This window comes from Phoxinus phoxinus (genome assembly GCF_949152265.1).
Source record: "Phoxinus phoxinus genome assembly, chromosome: 12".
In the NCBI taxonomy this organism is placed as follows: domain Eukaryota; kingdom Metazoa; phylum Chordata; class Actinopteri; order Cypriniformes; family Leuciscidae; genus Phoxinus; species Phoxinus phoxinus.
The window spans coordinates 23501487-23526815 of NC_136887.1; the positions used below are offsets into that span (position 1 = coordinate 23501487).

General features: G+C 36.5%; 2 long non-coding RNA genes across 4 annotated transcripts in view; both read left to right on the plus strand.

Annotated features, from left to right (window-relative positions):
- Positions 1-13632, plus strand: part of LOC307008575 — a 54051-nt gene extending 40419 nt beyond the window's left edge. The window contains exons 3-4 of the long non-coding RNA XR_013799856.1: positions 161-227; positions 13587-13632. This is a non-coding gene — a long non-coding RNA (uncharacterized lncRNA). The remainder of the gene's footprint in view (positions 1-160; positions 228-13586) is intronic.
- Positions 13633-13969: 337 nt separating this feature from the next.
- On the plus strand, positions 13970-22843 carry LOC307008576. 3 transcript variants are annotated; one of them, XR_013799857.1, is made up of 5 exons: positions 13970-14212; positions 17830-17881; positions 18965-19329; positions 20812-21495; positions 22785-22843. It is a non-coding gene; the product is annotated as an uncharacterized lncRNA (long non-coding RNA). The 3 variants fall into 3 exon arrangements; XR_013799858.1 differs by having other exon boundaries at positions 19025-19329; XR_013799859.1 differs by having other exon boundaries at positions 19064-19329.
- The last annotated feature ends 2486 nt before the right edge of the window (positions 22844-25329 follow it).

Sequence of the window (25329 nt, forward strand, 5' to 3'; positions counted from 1 at the left end):
TGCTGGGACCAAACACCATGAAGGGGCATACAAGTGGAAACCAAATATAGTTGAATATCAATTGCTGTGACATCTCTTCCCTATTGGCTGCTATTTCTTGGCCACAAATCAAGTCGCTAAGTCACTCGTTTACACCTGTTGTCTCTGCTGTCCTTCACAGCTCCAGGAGTCCTGTTACCTGATTCATTCTACTGTAGTACTGCAGATCTCAGTGACTCCACCAGCAGGTACTAATGAAAATGTATTCACAAATCTATTCTTATTCGAAAGGTTTAGACTTGTCTTGTGCATATTACAAAATGATATGCATCAATTAATGCATTAATGTAGGTTACTCACTATTATGAACAATTATCTGTCTTTAAACCACATCAAATACATACATTTTATTTGTGCCTGACCTGCATGAATTAAGTAGTGGGCAACTAGCGTCAGACATGTTCGCTCTTCATTACATCAGGGTTCGCTATTGCTGTGATCTCATGTGAGTGACAGGTTTTCACTCAAAAAATGATGTGCACAAATAAAAACGGCACTATTCCATTCAAAATTTCATTGTGCCTTTTAAAGGGCTGTTTTTTAGGTGGGGATAATGGTTTGACACTTGTAAAGGGCTAGTGATTGCATTATATCAATTAATTTCCTCATGGTGTATATAATAGTATATAGTCATGGTGTGTGTGTGTTTGCACATGTTACTGTATGTATATAAGGCATGTAAGTCAGGCCAAATATAGATGTAAATAAAATCATGAAACAACATTTAATTCCCCAGCTGTTACAGACTAAGGCCCTGTTTACACGAGAACGCTCGCTGGTGAAAATGTAAAAATATTTTATCAGATGTGCCTTTCGTTTAGACGGCGACGGCTTTTTTGGGGCTTAAAAACACAAAAAAGTGAAACCACCCTCCAGAGTGGAAATCTTTAAAACACTCCACCGTCAGGTTCCCGTCTAAAGATTAAAAACGCAAAAGTCTGCTAGACAGTGAAGGCACTGATCTGCTCTCGTCGCGTACGCGTTTGTCACAGGCATGCGCCAGTACAGGAAAATAACAAAACATTATCAAACTAAAATATAGTATTAATTTCATTGACAAAAACAAAACAAAATTCTGTCATTTTTGAGCGACACACAAAGAGCACCGAGGGTTAAAGCAGCAGCTTTACCGTATTAAACATGAAAAACAGAGTCAGCGTCTCCTTCACTTTCAGTGCTTCACATTGCCACCTAGCCCCCTGCCTGGAGTGCATACTACATCGAATTTTACATACTTTTGCGTCACCATATGCACGCAGATTTCCCCCCCATAACGCTCGTCTAAACGCAGAATAAAAAGTGATAACACAATGCCACTTTTGCGTTTTCTCTTTAGATAGTTTCCATGTAAACATAGCCTAAATGCACAGAGATATTTAGACGGCTAATCAAATTCTTACAGCTGAGCAATGTTTCACATCTTTACTCATTTGACTCTCTATGCAGATATCCCTTTTTTCACTTTAAGAGAACCAGACATTTAAATATGGTGCACATAACAATTAAGCTTGATTGTCATTTTCCATCTAGAGAGGACTGAATTAAAGTCTCAAGTATCTTTGATGACCCTCTTACTGATTCACAATGACACACTAAATAGCCAGCAGCTTGCTTCATTAAAAAAAAAGGTTTGCTGATTCCTTTTTCAATGGTATGTAGACAGTTTACAAAACCCACGAAGGGCAGTAGAACCCTTGGGATTGTTTTAGTATATACTTGTTTGTTTTGGCATTTGGCTGTTTTTCATTGCATTTTTAATTTTCTGATTGTTAATTGCCTGCTGCTACATATCAAACCTTCAGATCAATAATTGGCCTAACCACAGATGACAAGAACGCCACAGTTAGTGATTTTGTTTGATGTCAAGAATCAGTGCTCTTATAGATCCATATTAGTCTGCTCTTCGGAGATCCAAATCCTAAATGGTATTTAAGAAAAGTGTTCATGTGAATCTGAATGCGATTTTGGGTGTCAGAAGGTTTTGTGAGGCTGTTGAGAGATCACGAATCTCCCCACACAGTGAAGAGTATGTGCCTGCTCATATCTCAAGCCCTCATGCATAAAGATGCCACTCTCCTCTTTAAATCCAATCTCTGTGGCTTTTATCTGCTCTCACACATGCATTTTCATACTTCTGTGGAACTTCTTTTCCTTTGTGATTAGACACTTGCTCTGTTTGAATTACTACTTACTTCACTTGATTGAGGAACACTTTCATGAACGTTAACATTGACAGACAGCATTTAATTCCTTCAGTATCTTATACAATCAGTTATGGGCAAGAATCCAAACCAACTTAGTTACTTAAAAATGGTGTTAGCTTGGGCTTTGAAATCAGTGTGGGAGTGAAATGCTAAATACCGTTTAAAATTTGAGGGTTATATATATATATATATATATATATATATATATATATAAAAAAAAAATGTTGTTATAAACATAGTTCTTTTAAGCCACATTGGATGAGCCATGTTGAAGATTAAAATATCTTCAATTTTTATTTTAATGTGCCTAAGTCTATCTACAAGTCTATCTATCTTCATTGTGTTCAGTTGCTATTTTTCTTTGATCCAGTTTCCCCGTTCATCTCATTGACCTGTACCTCATTAATTAACTCGTTAGCTCCTTTTTTTGCCCTCTGTACTTTACCCCTTTAGGTTTAGTCTGTTCCTTGTCCTGTATTGTTTAACGTCTACGTTGAATATTTTTTTTTAGGTTTACTCTTATACTACATATACTATCGCTCTTTTTGGGCTGTAAATAATGGCGTAAATTGACTAGCGAAAATCTTACTAAATCACCTTGCATTATTCATTTAAATACTCTCCTCCCATAAATTTTGCATTTGAAAGGGCAACTCCTACAAATGCATATGCAATGAGGTCAGCCGCAAAAATAAGTGTCCACACCTTTTCAGTGTAAATTTTTCACTGTGTGTCTTTAGTAAATCCTGACAGTAGTGTCTTTAGTTTTTTAAGAGGGTTTGCGCTGGCTGTTAGTAAATATGGCCCTTAATATTAAAGTTCAATTTAAATATTAAAATTTTGATGGCATAAATTAATTTGTGAAAATGTGGTTATTTTAAAATGTTGATAAATTCAATCACAGGATGGTGGGAATGAAAAAGAAGGGACGGGTAAAGGCTTGTCTGTTCATATTTAGCATACATGAAAAATAATCCTCCAGTCCATGCTCCCTGTTTGTGATCAGCTCAGCGTTTATTAATTGACATTGATGGATATTATTTGCTTTTGTAGCATTATATAAAAATGTATGATCACTTGTACTGTTACTGAAGCCAGCATGTGGAAGGGCCTCAAATTTAATTGTCTGGTGTTTGCGCTTTGTCAGTCCCATTCTGCTAAGTTGCACAAAATCATACAGGAAACCTCTTCAGCTCCCCTCAATTCGGAACAGTGGGGTTTCACATGGTATCTGGTCCATCTTAATAAACACTTGTGCAGGATAAGGCATCTCAGCACATTTCATTTGTCACTTCAGTATAATATCAGGTCTTTGTCATGTTTTTACATCGCAGTATTTTAAATAATGCTTCAAGGCTGCACACACTTCATTCTCTGAGGCTGATATTTCTTCCTTTTGGCTGACACATAATTACATTGGAATCTATGAGATTCAAGCAGAATGATAACCTTTCTAGAAAGTCATATTCACCAATCCTACAGTGAACATAAAAATCTGGGGTTGCTGGGAATTCCTCCTTGCCACAAACAGCCTAATCCACCCTACTTTTCAAACATGGAAGTAAGCTATCTAGTATGTCATTAGATGCCACACACACACACACACACACACACACACACACACACACACACACACACAAAGTGAAACTACTGTCATTTATTTAAAGTGCATTTTCATATTAAAAAATCTAAACCTGTTTTTCTAAACCTGTTTTGTTCAGTTTCTCTAAAAGTAAATAACCCTCATCATAGAAAAATATAAAAGAGAGAATTTTGTTAAAATAGTAAATAGCTTGGCACTATAGTTTTTATGTGCAGAACATATACTGGCTAGCTTTACTGACTGCAGTTATAAATGTTCATTTTTTATTTTTTTATAACAAAATATAATGCAGATTTTAAAATGACATTACAAGAAACATTTTTCTTTATTAAGACTAAATTAAACTTTGACTAACAAAATATTTTTAGTTTTATCTGAAGTAAAAAGTCTTATTGAATTTTGTTTATAGTGAAATTAAGTTGCAAAAATCATTATATTGACCTAGTAATATTTTTCCTTATGCCTAAGGAAAATAACAATTTATAATAAATAATGGTTTTACTTTATATTAATGTTTTTGTCTTAGGACAATGTATTTTTTATTAATATTAAATGAAAATGCAAGGTTTGAACCAAACTATAAATATATTTTTTTAGAAAAACTAATACATTTGATCTAAAGTATATTTTTTCAGTGTTGTAAAAATAAATAAATAAAGAATTACAAATAGCAGTAAATGGTAAAACTATTTGCGATTAATAGAATTATATGACAACAAATACCAATTTGCAACATCAAGCAGCATAACTAACAATTTTTGTATAGCAGTTGACACCGGAAGCTTTACAAGGTGAAAATGGCCATGCTCGCTCTTACGTTAAAAAGGTGAATAGCATTGCATATAGGCATGGACAGTCACATAGTTTCCTGTCTTCTTCTCTTTTTTCCCCCTTATGTTGACCTTTCTGCTTCTGACCTCGTTGTCTTTTTCCTGCATGTCAGGCTCTGATGGAGCCTAGCAGCTGTGGTGGATATGAATGCTGAAAGCTTTGCATTTACATTAATAGCTGGACAAGCTCAACTTGACACTGAAAGGTCACATTGTAATGATGAAATGACTTGCTCTGGATTGCTCAGTGGCAAAAGTCAGTTAGAGAACAGACTGCCCACCTATAGAAAGTTAAGGTAGAATTCCCAACACTCAAAAAAAGTGTTGTTTCATATCTACAAGCAAAGAAAATCCATCTTTTTCCCCAAGAGTTGCACATTCCCACATGAAAGGACACAATTTTCCTGCTCGCAGGAGCCGCACTTGACAGTGGCAGAAAGCCACTCAAAAAGATAAGTTTATAGACACCAAAATGTTTTTTCCTCACAGACGTTCCTCTTTTCAATCTTTCTGTGGCTTATTTTGAGAAACTTGTGTGTGTTTCTACACATGATAATGCCTTTCAAGTACAACTAGGGCAAGTTAGCATGCCAATTATGTGATCTCTGGCCCTTTCACCCTATTTTGTCCCCATTTACATTCTCTCCCACTCTCCTCTTGCTTGAATTTGATTGAAAATGTTTAAATAAATCATTGTGTGGCTTACGTATGAAGATAACCCAGTGTTCTTGTTTACCGGTATTCCTCGCTGGTCTCTGGCAGATTGCTGGCAAGACTTCAAGCACTTGGTGTGAGCAACTTCGAGTTAGTTCCGTCAAAGAGATGCAAGTCTAATTGCTTTGTTCTCAGCATGCAAACATTTTTACAACACTGGAGGACTAGTATAAATCAACGCAGCGCTGTTTTTTTTTAAAGGGCCATTTGTCTTTATGGTCTAGTTTATCTCTTTGTTGCCTCCTGTTCAACTCAACATACATGATAATCCTCAACTAACAATTATAATAATAATACAACTCTTTATTCTGGTCAACCGGCTTCCAGAAAACCCAAGACATTTTTCTGCTTACTATTTATTCCAATCTTGCTTACTATTTACTATTTTCTTACTATTTATTCCTTTTACTTAAAAATGATATCCATAGGGCTGTCATGAGTATGTGATTTTGATTGGCGATTAAATTATATTGTCAATCAAATAATTGTGATAATTTAATTGTCTGTTTTGTTCAATCATTTATTTAAGTCTTTTATTTACATTAATCATGTAGACTAAATAAAATGTATGAATTCCATTTGTAAACAAATATTACACATGGTAGAATGATGTCAGAATAACATTCTAAATATTATACCCAATACTTTATAATATTTTATATTATACATGCAATATAATGTGAATTTTTTTTTCCCGAACCATGCCCATCTGAATATTATATTAGAGTAACATTAAATTTATTATTATTATATGATTAGTGTTTTCTGGATAAAATAAAATGGTGGTTAAATAAAATGGCATTTTCACGTTTAAATAAATGTGAGCATAAATCACTGTGCTTTTTTTCCTCTGCTGTAAAAATACTCCATAGTTTGAGCCACATTGACTTGCTTGGATGCACCACACTGTCAAAGTGTCAGAGTATTTAAGTAATTACTAGATTGAACTTTAGTTGCTGGCTGTGAAGACGTCATGGAGCAACCGTTACTTGTGGGTTAATAGTATGTTCTGGCAAATAGTATCCACTGTATTGTCTCAATACTTTTTCTTTCTGCACTCCTAAAAGCTTTTGTCTGCTTGTTTTGTCCCAGATGTGTGGTACCTTGAGAAATGTTACAAAATCGATCTTTACAAACATACATTTTTCAGCACTTCTTTTAAGTCTCCAGGGTAGAACATATACTTGAATTTAACAACCAGTATTTTCAAGGTTACAGGAAATGACATTAAAGGCCATCCTGGATCCTGTCTCATCTGAGTTGTTGACTTTCCCTCAGTGTGTATGCTGCTGTTGTTCTTTATCGACTGCGTCATCTAGGTTTGTATGAGTAAGAGCCCGTTGTGGAAAATAGCTGTCATGTTGTCATGTTTGTCAAGGAATGATGGTGTTCTTTTGCCATGTAAAGCATTTTAGATAAGGTCCCCTAACGGCTGATATATGAAAAAGGGATGTGAAATTGGTTTATCACAGTGCACTGAAAGAGTAAGTGGCTCCAAATGAAATGCAATGTGAGTGATGCAGTGGCTGAACTTGAAGACCTGCTGTGATTCTGTATTGACAAGGAGCAGAGAATCCCAATGGGTCCTCAAATACATGTACTTTGGTCTGCTCCTTCATAATAATTTCATATTGATCGCTTGAATTTTTGTTTCTCATGCCTTAGAAATGACATGTACATTTTAATAAAGCAGAATGCACAGAAACAAACTAAGCAGATCAAGTGTGAAATTAATGCAGAATGTGGCCTGGTTAACATTGTGTTTATGGATTCTTGTGTTGGTCAGGAGCAATGAGGGATTTAGTGTTCATTTGTTTTTCTCTGATTGTTATTGACGGAGGGAAGAACACTGGTGTGTGAAAGTTGAAGAGGGGCTCCTGGAGAGAAACTTAATAGGCACATGTGGGAATTAAATGTGATTTCAAAAATTCATAATCTCCCCTCGCTGATAAATCTGTCATAAGTAGAAGGCCAGAACTGAGATGAAGCCAGATAATGAACTTCCGATAAAGGTGTATGTCGTCATGACTTTTTTCTCTCTCAAATGAATGATTCTCACATAGTTTAGTATCATTCTTAGGTTTTCTGAGGACGATCATAGGGGAAACCAGGTAATAAATCGTTTGAGACTGCATACATTGGCTGGCTGCAAGCGGGAAGTTCTGCATTTGAATGAATACAGAACATTCCTCCTCCAAGTGATGACCAGAATCTCTAACAGTCAGGGTCCACCAGTCTCTCTTTATATATCTGCCAATCATGGTTTTGAAGTTTTTCTTTTTTGTTGTAGTAGTAGTAGTAGTTAGCTGTTGATGAATGAGAGTATGAAAAAAATTTATTTTAACTATTAAATAGCAAATTCCTGTTAATTGAAATGTTAGTGCGTTGCTAATTTAATGTGTTTTCTCAGATACAAAGACAAAAGGCTGTCTGCTTTATTCCAGACATATTTGCTCTTGCTGTCAAATGTTTACCTTCGTTAGTTTGTGAATTCAAATGACCTTTCCTTGTCAAGTCTAATCAAAATAACTTCCAGAACTGAATCATATTAAGTTATTAGTATTCTGTCATCATTTATCCACTCTCATGTCTTTCCAACCCCGTATGATTATCTTTTGTGGAAATTCTGTTCCTCACACTAATCTTTGATATAATTTTTGACAATGTTATATATCTATTTGTTATGTTATACATATAAATTAGTCTGATTCTGACTCTAATGCACATTATTAAATGAGCTGGGATGGTTAATCGGTGCTGATGCCCATTTCTAAGGTTCAGATGCCATTAGCCATTGTTCTCTCAAAGGCCTTTCTTGTATCTGTATCTGTACATCTTTGCTCTCTTTAGGGCACACTCGTATTACACTGTGGAGATTTTTCTGGAGGTGGTTTCTAATACGTTCAAGGCCATTTTTTTCCTTCCATCTGAGAAAATACAGCTACTGAATACCAGTGGAGGCACACTAACTGTAGCGGTCTGGGGAGGGGATCTTCTTTTTTATTATTATTAACTGCTTTAAAATACCCTTTTTTGGCCACTTTTAGACATAACATAAAAAAAGATTCATATACAGCAAAAAACATATAAATATAATTTCACTCATCTAGCCTATCACTTGAAGAAAAAAGTCTATCCTTCTGTCCTTTTAAATGTCCATGTTAAAAGAGCACGTCCAGCTGTTTAGTGAAGCTGATTGCTGTAGCCTGTATCATACAATGTGATTTTCTGGATTTTTGTTTTAGATTACAGTTGAAGAGTACCTATGATAAAAATTACAGATTTCTACATTCTTTATAAGTGGGAAAAAATGCTAAATCGGCAGTGTATCAAATACTTGTTCTCCCCATATATCCCCTTGTATATCCAACTAAACTAAAAGGGCTTTAGGATTTTAGGACTTTAGGATTATTTGTTAATTTGTTGCTGCTGCTCAAATATTATCTTTGTGAATTTGTTGGCGATCAAATATTCAATATTACTACTCTCCATAATTATGGTATTTGGTACATTTATCAGCAGGAGCAGTTCAAACTATTATAATTTACGTCTTTATGATGATAGGTTGATATGCCAAGGGAGTCTAGCCTCCTCTGCGACACACTAACTGCTGAAAATGAAATACTCAATGGTAATTGGCAAAAAAAATTACCAGCTAGAATAGCTCTGGCTATGGATTTATCTTCCCCTCACCTTCTCTATCCCCTCAGACTCGCCTTAGCACATTTTTCCAAACACGTTCAGGGAAGAGCAGCGGTTGTTCCGACTTTGATGATATAGTGAAATTACAAACATGAAATAGCCTACGCATTCTGAGACATGAAATGAATAATTGAGAATTTTATTAACATTAAATTGTCCTTCTCCCATTTTCCGCCTCAAAATTTTGTGTAGGTTGCGCCTCGCATGACCTCTGATCATTTTGTTAATCTTTGCATATGATTTACCCATGGGGGGATTTTTGTATACTACAGTTCAAGTTTATGGTCAGTAAGATTTTTTTTTTTCTCATGCTCACTAAGGCTTCATTTATTTGATCAAAAATACAGTAAAAAGAATAATATTGTAAAATATTATTCATTCATTTATTCATCCGTGTATGACCTTCTAAGGTCATAGGGCTAGAGCCTATCCCAGTTTTCTAGGCCAGAAGCAGGGGACGGATGTCCAGTTCATCACAATTATTATTACAATTTTAAATATCCATTTTTATATATATTTTTTCAATATGTGATTTATCCTTTGTTGGCAAAGCACTCCAGTCTTCAATGTCACATGATCCTTCAGAAATTATTCTAAAATGATGATTTGTTGCTCAGGAAACATTTCTTATGATTATCAAAGTTAAAAACAGTTGTGCAGCTTAATATTTTTGTGAAAACCATTCTTTCATCAATAGAAAGTTCAATAGAACAGCGTTTGTTTGAAATATAAATCTTTTGTAGCATTATAATGTCTCTACTGTCAATTTTAATTTATTTTAATGTGTCCTTGCTGAATGAAAACATTAACTTTTGTCAAAAATAAATAAATTGCCATGGTGAATGTGAGCAGAAAAAAAGTCCAGTTTTCTGCCTGCTATTCCACACCATCAGTTTGCTCTCTTAGAAGAAAACACCTCTCTTTATATCATGCTGATGCCTATGACTCAATACTACAGGACCTATGCAGGTATTCAATATCTGATTTCATCAATTGCAAATTAACATGGCAGACAGTCAGTCCTAGCCAGCAGCCATATCACCCTGTAGCCCAAGACTGGTTGCCCACTCAAGCAAAGCAGGGTTGAGCCTGGTCAGTACCTGGATGGGAGACCTCCTGGGAAAACTAGGTGGCTGCTGGAAGAGGTGTTAGTGAGGCCAGCAGAGGGGGTCCACCCTGTGGTCTGTGTGGGTCCTAATCTCCAGTATACCGATGGGGACACTTTACTGTCAAAAAGCACCATCCTTCAGATGAGACATTAAACCGAGGTCCTGACTCTCTGTGGTTATTAAAAATCCCAGGATGTCCTTAGAAAGAGTAGGGGTGTAACCCCGGCATCCGGGCCAAATTTCCCCATTGCCCTCTATCCATCATGGCCTCCAAATCACCCCGTTATATACTGATTGGCTTCATCACTCTGTCTCCTCTCCACTAATAAGCTGGTGTGTGGTGGGCGTTCTGGCGCAATATGGCTGCCGTTACATCATTCAGGTGGATGCTGCACATTGGTGGTGGTTGAGGAGATTCCCCCCTTCTATCTAAAGCAGTTTGAGTCGAGAACATTTTTTATATATATAAATGTAATTAATTATTATTAATATTTTTGTTTGGATTGAAGATAAAGATGCCAAAAATGGTAGTTAACACTTATTCCTTTCACCAGTCAAAGTATAGAGCTGAATTTTTCAAAACAGTTTGCTGTTCAGAAGCCCATGCTGTGCTACATTCTGGTATAAGTTCACTGCAGAAGCAACAGTCTTGCGTACTCTTTGACAGCTAGGCACACATCACAAACTAATGTAGGTTAATTGCCTCCCACCTTAGCTGGATAATACATTAAGCCCTTTTCCATTCGCCTCCAACACAAGACGCCCGGTGCTCCCAGGTGCGCACAACTCTTGGCATTGAGGAGTTTTGGGTTTCGCTGAGATTTCACTCCCACCCACCTCCAAATATGTGGACCGCTGTGGTGAAAGGGAGTGCAAGGATACTAATACATTTGTCTGCTAGAGCACTGGAGAGAGAAGTATCAAAGAGTGCTGCTAATTGCAGTGCTCCCTTCATACATCATTGAGTCAAGTGGAAATAATTCAACGTTGCATTCGGATTTGTTTTGTTAAAAGATCCCCTGACACCCCGGAGGAGGAAGAAGAGAAGACAGAAGGGGAGGAGTGTGAGGGGAGGGATGTGTGCGGAGAAATTATATCCAGAGCTGAACGTTATGCTGATTTGGGTTTCGCGCCAGGTCGACTGTATGTGCCATGTTTTTGTCTGCAGATTCATAAGGGAGGAGAGATGGATGAAAAGAATGTAAACCTAATTTACCTTGAAGTTGGCTTTGATAGTTGTCACAGTATATACATAGAAAAAAAACCGAGTGATTGCAAAAAGCATTTGGACACTTAAGCCGCACTTCAAATGTCTGAACATCTCTGCGTAAATAACAAAATATCAAACCAAGTGGCATCCGCCATCCATCCCTCCATTCATTCAAATAATTTATATATACCTTTCCATATAACTTTCTAAAGCTGTGCATTCATACTTTGCGTATATGCATGCACAGCTTACGTTTTATTTGTTAGATGCTGTCAATACGTCCATAAATTTTATATTTAAACGTACAAAAATGGATGTGTTAATGTTACTTGAGAATATCTACCAATACTTAAATGAGATCAGCTTGTGTGTGAAGCTAGACCACACAATTAATAATTATATCACCAGATACTGAACTGTTCTGTGTTTAAACCTGTGGTGTACACTAAATAATGATGTAGAAAAGCCATTGTGAGCACTCTGCTTGCTAAAGTGCATTTGATTTGTTTAACATAACATTGTGTCCTATTAATTCAACTGAACTGTCTTTCTGAGGTCTGATTAATATTCATAAAACAAAACCAGGAATTTTCTCTCCTTCGTTTTAGCAGATGTACTAAATCGTGTGACATGTCCAAGTATCCACATACTGTAAAATTCTTGAATATTTCTCTCTCCTTGTCCAAGCTTTTCAAACTTTCCACTTTCATCTCACTTTCAGACTGTTAAGCCACTGGGACATCCTAGAAGGGTAGAAAACACCTCAGAAGACTCGCTTTCACACGTTCACTCACTTTACTCCCACAGCTGTCACAGCATTGCCAGATCCCTCAACACACCATAAGCTCTCCCCTTGAGAGACGTTCCTCACTTCACCTGAGCAAACCATGTTCACCTCACAGAGAATTTTTTTGATGCTGCCATTAAACACTCTAGCTACCAAATTCCCTGTGGTGAAAATCATGTGGAGCAGTTTATTTATTATTATATCTGTTGGCTAAAAAATGTTAGGTAAATTATTTTGTATATCCATGCACAAAAACACTGGTGTCTCCTTGTTTGTATCAGTTTACTTAATCCTCCAAAGCTATTAAATAATATATAAACTGCAGAGTAAATTTGAATAAAACAGCAGTGTGAAATGCAATAAGCAGAATTAAAGTTTTCCATAAGACTGGGTAGATGGATCTAAACTTTTTAATTAAACAGAGTGTCCACGTACCACCCTGCTCTGGATGGAGGAATGTGCAGCGTCCAATCAGGTAGCAGATAAACAACATGCAAATGATGGATGTGTAATGGACTTGTAAGCAGGGAGAAAGTACTGCTTACTATCTGAATGGAAGTCACATAATTCTTTCACACAAGCGTGGAATAACTTAATGGAAGTAGACTTCATTAGGTAGGATTTGGGATAAGCTGTGTTTAAAAAAGAAAGTTATAAGGCAGGGAAAGACTCATAAAATCCCATTTACGAAGGTTTGTCTTAATCTTAGCAATTAATCCATTATCAATGTAATCATTACAGTGTAGCCTAATCAGCTGTTTTCTAATGAATCTGAATATTTACACATCAGATTATTGTTGTGAAATTCCCCAAGACAATGTTCCAAAAATTCCCAAAACCATTCATTATGAGGGAATGTGCCTGAATTACACAGCCATTGTGGCTGGCGGTAATAACTTTTGTGTGAGCTCTACACATTTCTACAAACACATTTAGACTAATGGCCTGATTGCAAAGCAGCTGGGGGCCATACTCCCATTCCTTGGGTCTCCAGAGTGAGATATTGCATCAATAAATATGGCTAATGGGTGAACATGCCAGGCTAGGGTAAAACACTTCAACAAGAGGAAGACTGAGGATGACAGCTGAGGGATCCATCAGTAGAGCAGAAACTGTTTAAAGATGATTAAATACCTTGTTATTCGTACACTGGCTCATGATTGTTCGCGTCTAGGTGGGAGGGACAAAGAGCGGGTGGGTAGATGGTCACCAAAAAAAAAACTGATTCATTTTGTATATTTTTTGTCCTTAAGTACTAGTGTGTTCATACTAAAATGTAATGAGATGTAATATACCAAGAGTGCCCAGATTATGTAGGATACTTGTCCACTCGAACAAGTATTGGACACTTTATACACTTAATGTCCATTGTTTTTGCTTTGTTGCAGAAGGCAATTATTTTCGATTTGGTGGAAGTGGCAACTATCGAAACATTTAAATGTAAGTTGAACGCTTTATCTTCATCACCCATGTGATGAAAGCCATTTTGGGGCACTTTCTTTTATTTATATACTTGACCAACTTGTTAAAGCTAGCTGCAACCTTATTTCCCTCAAGTGAATGTAAAAACGTTACTTAAATCATGTGTTCCATTAGAAACGATACTACATTTTGTACGTTCATACATTAAATGGCTGAGTACCTAGTGTTTACTGAGAGCATGCATGCAATGTATATGATTTGAGGCACAATTTCTTTGCAACTGTTTTAGCTATTCCCTGCCCTCAGCATCGCTATGGCAACTGTAACCATAGCGCGCTCAGATGTTCATAAAGCGAGGAGTGGAATTTCACCCACAGCTGTGCGGCTGTTGAGGTGATGGACGTGTGTGGAGAAGATGAAGCTGAATGTAACTGACTGATTGATTTACAGTTATGTGTGACACTGAAGGATGTGGGCCCCAGATGTGATCCTAGAGAAGCTGACCCCAAGGACTGCGGGGCTCTCTATGGTTTATGAGGCTGTTAACTCTTACTCTGTGTTCCCCAAAATAGAGCTCTACATGACCCCACAGGTAATAGCATATAGAATTTTTTCATTAGCCTACTGCTTTTGTATTGATCTTTTACTGTGTGAAGCAAGGGTGACCGACGTTTTAATATTTTATTTATTTATTTATTTTTGACTAAATTACTTGTGATGAAGAAATTTTTTGTATGTAACATTTTTGTCAGTCTTAAGACTGAGACTTTAACAGCCAAAACTGTAAATTACGTATTGGTAAGTGTAAATTACACACTATAAAAAAGTCTAAACAAATAAAAAAATACTGCCAGGTTTTTAATGTACACTTGTTAGTATTATTTCTATAGTTGTCTCTTGATGTTATGTGACTATATTCAACATTTTTCCCTAAAAGTATATGATTTTTCTGGTGAAATATAATACAGATTTACTGTATGGTATACCTCTTGCATCCACTTTTTTAATATTTTTTATTTGATCATATTTAGACTATTTATATTATATGTATATTTTTTATAAATATATTATAAAAAAAGTATATTCTTATCTATTAACTAAACGGATGTATTACTGTAACATTTTTACATTCTATTTCTGTTTGAATTCCAATCATCATTTATAGTGCAGTGTGAGGATGCAGTTCAATGTGATGTGCATCTGTGTTATGAGGGTTGGTGAGAGGCATTCTCCAAACAACGTGCATGTCTCACAGTGTTGACTTACAGTACCGCATTTGGCAAAAAAGGGAGATGAGTTGACAGTTTGACTGCTTGTTTGATCTTATAGGCTGGCTGCTGTCAACAGCTGCACACAAACACACACACACACATTTATTTTTATTTTTTATCTGAGCTCATGACTTTATCGAGGTCAAATTATTTTAGACGCATGCAATGATCTTTCATAAGACAAAACAGAACAAATAGGCCCTCTTGACTTTTCATCTCTTAAACAACTTTCATTATATCAGTATGCATTGAATTCCAATTTGTAATTTTAATTGAAGTATAAGAATTCCGTTTTATTTAATACATTATTTTTCTTCACCATAATGGAAGACATTTTCCAGAATGCTCTTTAAAATTCAAAACTCATGCAACATGAAGCTGGATGGAAGATTCCATCAGTAAATCCTCTTCCTGTCATTCCAATTCCAATTCCAATTCAGCATGATGTGGCCATTTCAAATCCCAGCTCATGAACTAAACAGTTCTTAAATTCAAACTTTTGCCCACCCTGCGAATAATAATACTCTGAATGCTATTTTGAACAGAACTCCCACACATTCTTGGAAAACCCAAGAGAGATGTGTCACACGTGTTGGATTGGATTGGAGATCTACTTGTCAGGTTTTCCCTAGATTTATTAAGGGCAGATGATAGGCAAGCAGTGTAGATCTGCCATTATCAATCTCTTCAGAACACGAGAATCCTTGCCAGCAGCTGAGAGAAAGATGCAATCATAAGCCATATTTCAGTGCTGCTCGTTCTTCTTCTGCTCTTTAGAAAGCAGGATTGAACCATCTCTGAGATGGATGTTTAATAAAAACATGCTATAAACCTTTACACATGAGGGGAACTGTGCCTATAATAAATGTATGAGATAAGGGCAAACGGCATATTAATCTTAAGTGATGCATGTACATAAAATACCATGAATGAAATTGCTTTAACCCAATAAATTGAAATAAGGTTGTGCAAATTTATACTTTAGCATAATAAGATCTAAGTTACAGAATAAAAAGTAGCTAATGTGATTCATCGTTTATCAACATACTGTGGAATATCACTCTATAATGGAGCTTTCATAACCAACCTTAAAGGTTCTCTAAGCGATCCTGGGTGACGTCACTTCTTGTTGACGTTCAAACTATTGTCAAACAAAACGGAGGCTAGCTAGACCCTCCCTCCTCCTCATCCGCGCACTAACAACCCAAACCCCACCCCCAAATCCTTCTTGTCGGTTATTGGCTGGAACACTGTTTGTTATGTTGTGGTGCGGGTTAGTCCAGTTTGTTTTTGTTGCTGTTTGTGGAGCCTGGGGTGTCTACAGAGACCACGTTTTTTAGAGTGTGTTCAGGGGACAGACAGCTAGCGGATAGTGAGGAGATATTTGCTGTATGTGACAAAAAAATGTTTGGCCTAAAAAATGCGTGACATCACTTAGAGCACCTTTAACTAAAGTAAATTCTGATTTGTGGGTTGTAGGAATGGCATATTAACGTTCTTGACAATTTAATGGAAGTTGGGAACCAGTTCATTATGTATGCGCTCTTAGATGTACCATGCTTATGCACCCTAACTATGACAGCTGCATTTTTATAGAAGATACCTCAATTTCAGGCATGAATATATTGCATGATATATTCATTATGCAAAGTTGAATTTCAAAGTTCCACCTTCTGATGGGACGTATTTGTTTAGTGGTTTTCTATGTCACCTCGGGCCTAACTCAACCAATTCACACATCTTAAAATTGCCGGTTAGCTGTTACAATCTCACGAACGCACAGTAAATCTTTCACAAGGTTCCTGCTGTCACAATTTACAGGTTCACCTAAAGAGCCTATACCGCTGGTTTTTGTTAATATGCTGTGAGAAAAACGTCAGCAATGTATCAACTCAGATACTGTATGCCACGGACGTCTTCACATAAAACTTTTAGACTGTAAAATAGGCTTGTGTGAGGTCTTTAAAACGCGCACTGCATTCTCTTTTACATTGCTAATGGTGTCAAATTCTCAGTGTCTGACAAGGCTCTGAGTGACAGGGGCGACAGGGCTGGGATGGGATCTGAGGTCTGATAGAGGTGCAATTCCATTTCTGTTTCCGCCATTGTCCCTGCAGCACTTCTTCCTCGGTCTGTATCCTCCACAGTCACCTTTCTCCCCCTCTCTCTGTTCTTCTCTCCTTGACATGTTCTTTTTCTCCACATCTAATTTAAAATTGGCTGGTCAGCAGCACAGACCTGACCTCTCCATTACATAACTCATAATTGACTTCCTAGAGAATTGAAGTCATTTAAGTGTCTCTTTCCCAAATCAGCAGGTTAGCAGGCAGGTTTCAGGGAATCTGAGGCTGGGAACAAGTGTAGGCGTCTCTCTGTGTACGTGCAAAGCCTTTAATGCAATTTTCTCTGCATGCAAATTGACATATCTTCGCAGTGATGACTATATCCTGAAGTTATGCTTGTTGTAATCTTCATAAGCGTGCATTTGCTGGAGAGGTGAATAATATCAGACTTCAAAGAAATGTAGATGACTAAGTGTGCTTCCAAAATGGGTAACTTTTCCAGCTGCAAAAACCTGCCTCAGACCCGCACTGATTGGCTTTGTGGGTTGGCCAGGTATGATGGGCTTAGACAGGCTTATTTAGGATAATCTGTGACATTGCATGAGGGAATCGTCCTCACATGTCGGAAATCCTGACAACCTGCATTCCTGCAATAGCATACCAATCAGTGGATTGAAAAGCTGTTGGCTTATTCTCTTTATGAGAAACATTGAAAGTGTACATCAACCAGTGTGCGGGATTCAGTGTGAATCGGTGTGTCTTTTTCGGGGTGGTCACATCTTGGTAAACTATTTTAAAGATTTTTTTTCTGGCATATTTGTAATTTGTAGTTCAATAAAGGGATAAATAATGACAATGTTTATGTTTTTTCCCAGTGCTTCATCTGATGGTGATGCACTCTGCTGTTGCTATGGTTACTTCCTCAGGGTAGGTAATAAATAAGATTTTCATTGAAATACGATACATAAGAAATCATGAAATTAAATAATTTGTATATTTAAATCTGTAAATAATATTAATTAAGAAACTATATCTAAAATGAACTATATAATAATAACAATTACTCTCATATAAACTATAAGATTTTGCATTTTCTATTATTTTTGTTTTTAATTTCTACATTTTTGTTTGTGTTGCAACTGGCCCCATGAAGGCAAACACGATTTCTGTTAACAAGCGTCTGTTTTTCAGCTTCTGGTGTTTGAATTTTTTTAACAAGGGCTTAAAATCAATCAGTTCGCTCTGAGCAGAATCAGAACAATTAAACTTGATTTAATTTTTTTTATTTCCCCGTTAAAATTGTGTTTTTTTTCATTCCTTGAACTGGTTTAGAGCCCTGTTTTAAACCCAAATTTAAACATTGAAAAAAGAAAAAGAAAACAACGTTTAAGACTCGCCAAAAAATTTTTGTGAGTTAACTTAATTTGGAGGGATTCAAGCCTTAATTAAGTGATTCGGACACCCCCATTATTTGCACACTGACTTCAACGGAATAGGAATAGTGTATTTTAACGTGGTTTTCCACTTCAGCGAGGTAACAGAAGATACACAGGATCTCACAACCAACTTTATTTTTTTGTGTGTGTTTATCACAGAATACAATAAGAAGTTAATCAACACCCATTGCAGAGTGTCTCTCTGAATAAATCTCTCTTAATTGGGATATTTTACCCAGTTTTAGAAATACATATGCTATCCTCAACACTCCCAATGCCTTATGGTGTTGATGAGAATATGATAAGCCTCAGAGTGAATTGGGATTTCAATTAGGAAACAGAACAGATAATAATCTCCAGAGCCTGTCTCTTCATTCATACATTACTAAGATAGAGAGTCTGAAGTCATTATTCCACCACTAATGGGATGAAAACGTTTAATTTACTTGCGTTTTAACCATGAACAGGTCTAATATGTTATTAAAATCAGATTCTAAAAATAATTGTCTTGATTGTCTGAATCATACCTTTTCTTTTTACCGGTAATTGACTTTCTGCTCTTTATATTATTTAGGGAAATATCTTGGGACTGGAGTGTGTCTGTTTGTGCAATTAAATTTCATAGTGATTACAGACTGGACACTGCAAATGGAGAGACCTTTTTACCTGACAGGATTATGAGGTGTCGACCAGCTCAGGTGCATGTAAATGAAGGCGGCATCTAGCTGGAGAGCGGCGCGATGAAGAAGTTGACTGTGGTCTGACATTGACAGATGGGGTGTGTCTCCAGCTATCGACTTGGGCCCCGCCTCCACACCACGTCGCACTGCCCTTTGAAGGGTGCCAGAAAGATGTGCCCTATAACTCAGCAGCAGATTGGGGCATAAGCGGACGGAGCGGGAGAACTGGCTGCCACTGATAAAGCTTCGCCCTTGAGAGGTGAGGAAGGGACAGGAAAGGTGAGGAGGGGACAGACATTCATTTGGACATTTACCAGCAGCTCTAAGGATTAATTCAACATGCATCTGCAATCCCATAATTCCCAGAGCTCATCATGATTAGAGAGTTTTTCATTCACACGTGCCAGCATTTCCTATGTGAAATTTCTGTACAGTAGTTTGGGGAATGAACATAGGATTGTTTTGTTTAAATAGTGACGAGGAACGCCAATCTGTGAAAGTCATGAAAAGACAAAAAGTAGCAGAACAGTGGAGATGAACAGAAATTGTTATAAAAAAATCAGGAACAAAAGAAAGTCTTGCACACTATCGGTACTTATCAAAATAGCTTTATTCGCTCCAATGTTTGGTAGTATAACCTTCATCAGACATGTATACGGGACATGTGCAAGACTTTTTGTTCTTTTGTGTTTTTGTTCTTGATTTTTGTAACTTTTTTTGGTCTTTTCTCCTACACATATAGTATCTATTACCTGCAGGTGTGCAAGGGTAATTGTTAATAAAAAACTCTGAAAAATGTACGGTAACCAGGTTAAGCTGATTAGGTGGTATAGTTTGCTGGGTTTAAGGGAGTGTTGGGCACTTATCAGCTGGTCAGGATGGGAAACCAGATTCCTGACTGGCTAAACCAGCTAAAAACCAGCTTGACCTGACTGGGAGACCAGCTTAAACAACATGCTAAGACCAGCAAACTGCCATAGACTGGCTTAAAATGCTTTTTTTTACAGCAGTTTATACTAAATATATTTTAAGATGCATATTTTAAGAATATACTTGCATACTTTAAGTACATACAAAATATGACAAGATATGACAACTATTTGATTAGCAAAATACACGTAGTTCCTCCTAATAATACATATTTGCATTCAATGTGTACCGTGATACAAGCTATTGAAAAAGTGTCGATAACTGTCTGAAATGTGCAGACATGCAGGTAATCGTCCATAACATATTTCAATAACTTCAGGCAGCTCACTTTTTAGATATATTTTTACCTTCACCCTGCAGGCCCTTTCAATTTCCATTTTTGTCTTCCCATTGTTTGATGGATGATGTTGCGCTGTTGTCATGTTTTGTTCTTTTTGTTCTATAGGGGAAAATCAGTACTACTAGGAAAAAGAAAAAGGTCCTGGGAATTGTGTGTAAATTAATATCATCAATAGTATGCTGGGGAAATTAAAACGAAAGAGTTATCACTTATTCTGCACCTTTTCTGCCATCCCATCAAGAGTGCTATTTTGAATCTGTAGGTTTACAAAGCTTCTGTCTGTGGTGATCTGTTTGTTTCTCAGTGGTCTCCCTTGTCTTACAACATCTGTAGTGCAATAGGAGCCATCTGTGGTTGCCTAACTGCTCATGGGTCAATTTAAATGTATCATATTGCTCACATGGTTAAAGACTGGTTGAAAGCTCTGGCATTTGCTTTGCTTTTATCTGGTGTAATGATATGTACTTTTAGCCCGACAGATTGAACTCAAAGAAGGACAAGGATCAGTTGCAAACATCTGCCCTAAAGCTGAAGACTGAATTTACGAAGGTTTCATCAGGACTGGATATCTAACAGCTCATCAACTTCACTTCATTCATTGATTTTCAGAATGGATTCTATCAGGGGCATCCTAATAGATGAGTACAGTCTATTTTTTTTTCTGTTCTTGTCCACTCTGATTACAGAGGTTGAGAAAAGCCACTGAGCCTTAGCATGATATATCCATTCTAACTAGATAGATAGATGGATGGATGGATAGATAGATAGAAACAGTATATAGATACAGTAGATGGATGGATGGATATATTAGATAGATAGATATTATGACTGATTATTTTGTTCATTAAAAAGAGATGAATTGTGTCAATTGTGTTTCTATTCGCGTAAACTGTTTTATTGCTTGTTAGATTTTCATCATTGTGAAGGGCAAACATTGATTTTTCTGCCTAACAGAGAAAGATATGAGTATGCAGTGTAAACAATGAGTTATGTATCTGTTTATGTAACCAATTTATTACAAGCCCTTTTTTTGGAGAAAATCATTTTGCTACTTTGGTTTATTATCTCTGGAGCTGCGATGGTAGACAGGAAATAAGATGAAATGTATCCATCACTATATGCAGGCCCAGCATTCCTTTGGAGTAAAGCAGACAGGTACAATGATTGTTGAGATAGAAATGCTTAAATAAACATACAGATTAAGAGTAATAATCAGTTAACTTTTCTTTATCCAAAGTTTATCCAAAAAGAACACTAGTAAACTCTGTTTTTGATGAGGGCAAATGTCATTAAATTGTAAAAATAGGTGGAACAGAGCATGCACAATTGCATATCCAATATTGACAGATAATAATAAAGTAATACAAACAAATCTCCAATTCTGGTACAAATATATAATGCATCCCTCATCATAGCTTTTGCTGTGTTAGTTATTTGCTCCCCTCTATTGTTGCGTTCTACAAATCACCGCAGGCATGTAAACACTCTAATACCTAAGTTAGAGCTCTTGATTTCCCACGAGGCTCATCTTGAATGGTTTGAAAACATGTCGCTTTAATTAGCACACCACTAATATCCATGGAAGATCTATAACATAACACAGAAAGAGCCAATTGCCTGTTTTTTTTCTTACTTTGATTCTGCTTCTTCTTGTGATGAAAGTAAACTGTTGTAATCTCAACAGGTGTATTACATAGTTAAAAAGCCTTTATTGTTACCAACACCCTGATGAAGGCCAGTGGGCCAATACGCGTTGGTGTTTTAATGCCCTTAAAACAATAAAGGCTTTTTAACTTTTGCATCCCACTGAGTGCCTGGACTTGGATGTTTTCCATTTCTTTTTTATGAACATTGAACCCTTCCAAGAGCACCAGAGGTTACAAGGGATACCAGCAGCGCTCCAGCTTCCCTTTGTCTAGGTGTATTAAATAGTTTAATCTCAGAGCCAGTTAGATAAAGATTTTTATCAAGGTCTCACCCTAAGCAGAGGGAGCCTGTCAGACCCTTTTGTCATTGTGACTTTCAATAAGACACCTTCACATATACTGAGGAGGTGTCAAATACACCAGGACGCAGCACATGATTAATATAGTGTGAATTTGTGCAGACATCACTGTCTTCAGTCTCTCTGAGCGCTGAGATTGTGGTTTGCTGCAAGGGAAATACTATTCCGTGTGTTTAATATTCTGTGGAGTGAATCACATTTTTGAGTAAACCAAATCTAGAGGGGTCAATTTTAGATGTGATGATAAATATTCTATGTCTTCTTGCTTAGGATGCTGTGCACTGTCTCTAGATGAATGGAAAGTCAAGTTGCAACTATATGCTGTGCAGGATTTTTTTTTTTTCAAACCATTGACTTCTTTGCACATCCAGGGGGATGATTGCATACGCAAGTTCATGACGTTATACCATTAAACAATGTAACTCAATTGCTTTTTTAGGAACAGGAGCCTAGAGATTTCCAGCACAGACTTGTTCACAATGAAGGACATAATCAAAGGTAAGCATCTTTTTTTTTTGGCAGTAAAATATTAAAACATATTTAAAGAAACAATAAACAAAAAAAAGTTTCGTTCACAGAAAAAGTATAATTCTGTCATAACTTACTCTCATGCTGTTCATAGTATGGCTTTCTATTTTGGAACACAAAAGGGAAAGTTTTGAAGAAATCCTTGCTCTTTTCTGTGCACTTTTCAGGACAAAAGCACTATTAGTACTAGCATATAACTTGTGCACTGTTTTCCAAGTCTTGGTATGATAAACAGAACAAAATTTAAGTTGTTTTGTTAATCTTAAACAAAAAATGTGCTGTTAACTACTGTGACCATGGAGTTGATCAGTCCAATTTATGAATGAATCATTAGGACTGCTTGAATCAGACGATTCAAACTACAGTTCTTCAAATTTTCTCTTGTTGTTTTTAACAGAAGAAAGAAACTCCGTTTGGAACAACATAGGGTGAGTAAATGATGGCAGAATTTTCATTTTTGAGTAAACTATACCATTAAGAACCAAAATTATGCATGAGACAATGAGACAAGTTTGGTTTTCATATTAGGCGCTTAGACCATTAAGCAAGTTGCTTGTTTGTTTATTCTCAGCATAAATTTAGCTAAATTTTGTGAAGTTTATGCCTAAAACCGATTTGCAGGGTAAGAAAAATTAACATAATTCAAGATATATTCTTTTAAAACAAATCTTATGCAATTTTGTTATGCAGACTTTTTAAGGAGGTTTACATATTTTAACTGGAAAACATGACAAAAAAAAGCCAATTAAGAAAATGACATTTGTTGCAATACAAAGTCATTGGTTTGATGCTGGGTTAATTTTAGTTGCTCTAATGAGGGCTTGTAACTTCATCTATCTATTTTCACAGCCTATATTGTTTTGTGGGCAGTGCAGTTAACAAAAAGTAGAGTAAGTCCACGTTTGGCCTATTTCTGTCTTTACAAGCTTCACTGAGTTCTTCCTTGTGTGCCCCTGGTAATAAAGTTACTAACAAAACCGAAGAGCGGAGAGGCTGACGTTAATTAAGTTTAATTATATCTTGGTCCTCTGCCACCCATCTGCTTTAGAAGCACAAACTAATGTCAGCTGTAGGACTGAGAGCATATTAGATCAGGGGACGGAAGGAAGGTGTTTGATTAGTTTGTCTGAGGCCAGAAGACGTTGAGGAAGACTCTTATGTGCCGTACTTGTTGCGACATCTCACTGTTTCCATAATCGAAATGAATTAATCAAACGTTCAAAGCTTGACTGTGCCTGCATGTTTGAAGCTGTTTGACATCTCACTTTGGTATATTTTTTTATAAAGGGCCCTTAAGTGCAGCAGTGGGAAAATATGATTTAAAAAAAGGACATCGTTTGAAATGTTTTAATCATCAGCTCTGTGTTTGTGTTGCAGCTCTTGAAAATCCCCATGGCAGCTTTGCTTTTTGTATATCAAACGCTTCTCTTTTGCTTTGCTGAGTGTTGGAAATGTAATGTCTTTCACTTTCTAATTAGGCAATTCCTCAGTTGCACAGAGCTGCAAAAGACCCTCTTATATTTCAAGTTTGATGTCTTGTTTAATGCTTGTTTTTAGATCAGTACAGTATGTTTCTTAGTGACTATGATATACTAAATAAATACTTTTTTTTTCTTTATACTTCATACTATAGATCCTTTTCGTAAGCTTTCCTGCCTTATTAAATGTTCTTCTCGTGTGCATGTTTAGCAACTGACAAATCCTTTCAACATCCTTAAAGGAATACTTCAGACAAAAATGAAAATTCTGTCATCATTTACTTTTGTCGTTCCAAACCACTTACTTTCTGTACAGCACAATTTGTTTTTTTAAATAAATGGTGTCTAATGTTTTTTTCATGTATATTAAACTAATTTAACTTAATAAAATGCTAAAAACGCAAATCAATTCTATTCAAGAACATTGTTCTTGTTAGTTTTGGAGAATGGAGGGTCTTCAAGTCAAAAATCGAGAACCACTGTTTTGGACCCATTTAACATTCCATTTTATGCACGATAAACTAAAATTATGACACAATTATTATTTTTGGGTGAACATTCCCTTTAATGTTGTTTGTAAAGACCTTCTCACTACAGTAGATTGAAATGCTACTTAAAAAATCGTACCTATTTTATATTATGCATTTAGCATAATGTGTAATATTATACTGCACGTTGCAAATCCTTAATCTGATCATTTCCTCTCGGATTCCCTCAAATCTGCCCATCTTTTTTTTTCTGTGACTTTTTGTATTCTTGCTCCAGAGCAAAGTGAACATATGATACAGGATTACTGGAGACTGTGTCCCTCGGCCCCCGTTCTCAATCTCATTACGGAGGAATGGAGGAGATTCTCTCCCCAGGGAGTTGAGGGGATGAGGTTCAGAAGAGAGAGGAGGAACTCTGACCCATGATCTATACCTGTGACAGTATGATGAATAAGTCTGCTCTGCCTTTACCTTAATGCTAATGGATCTC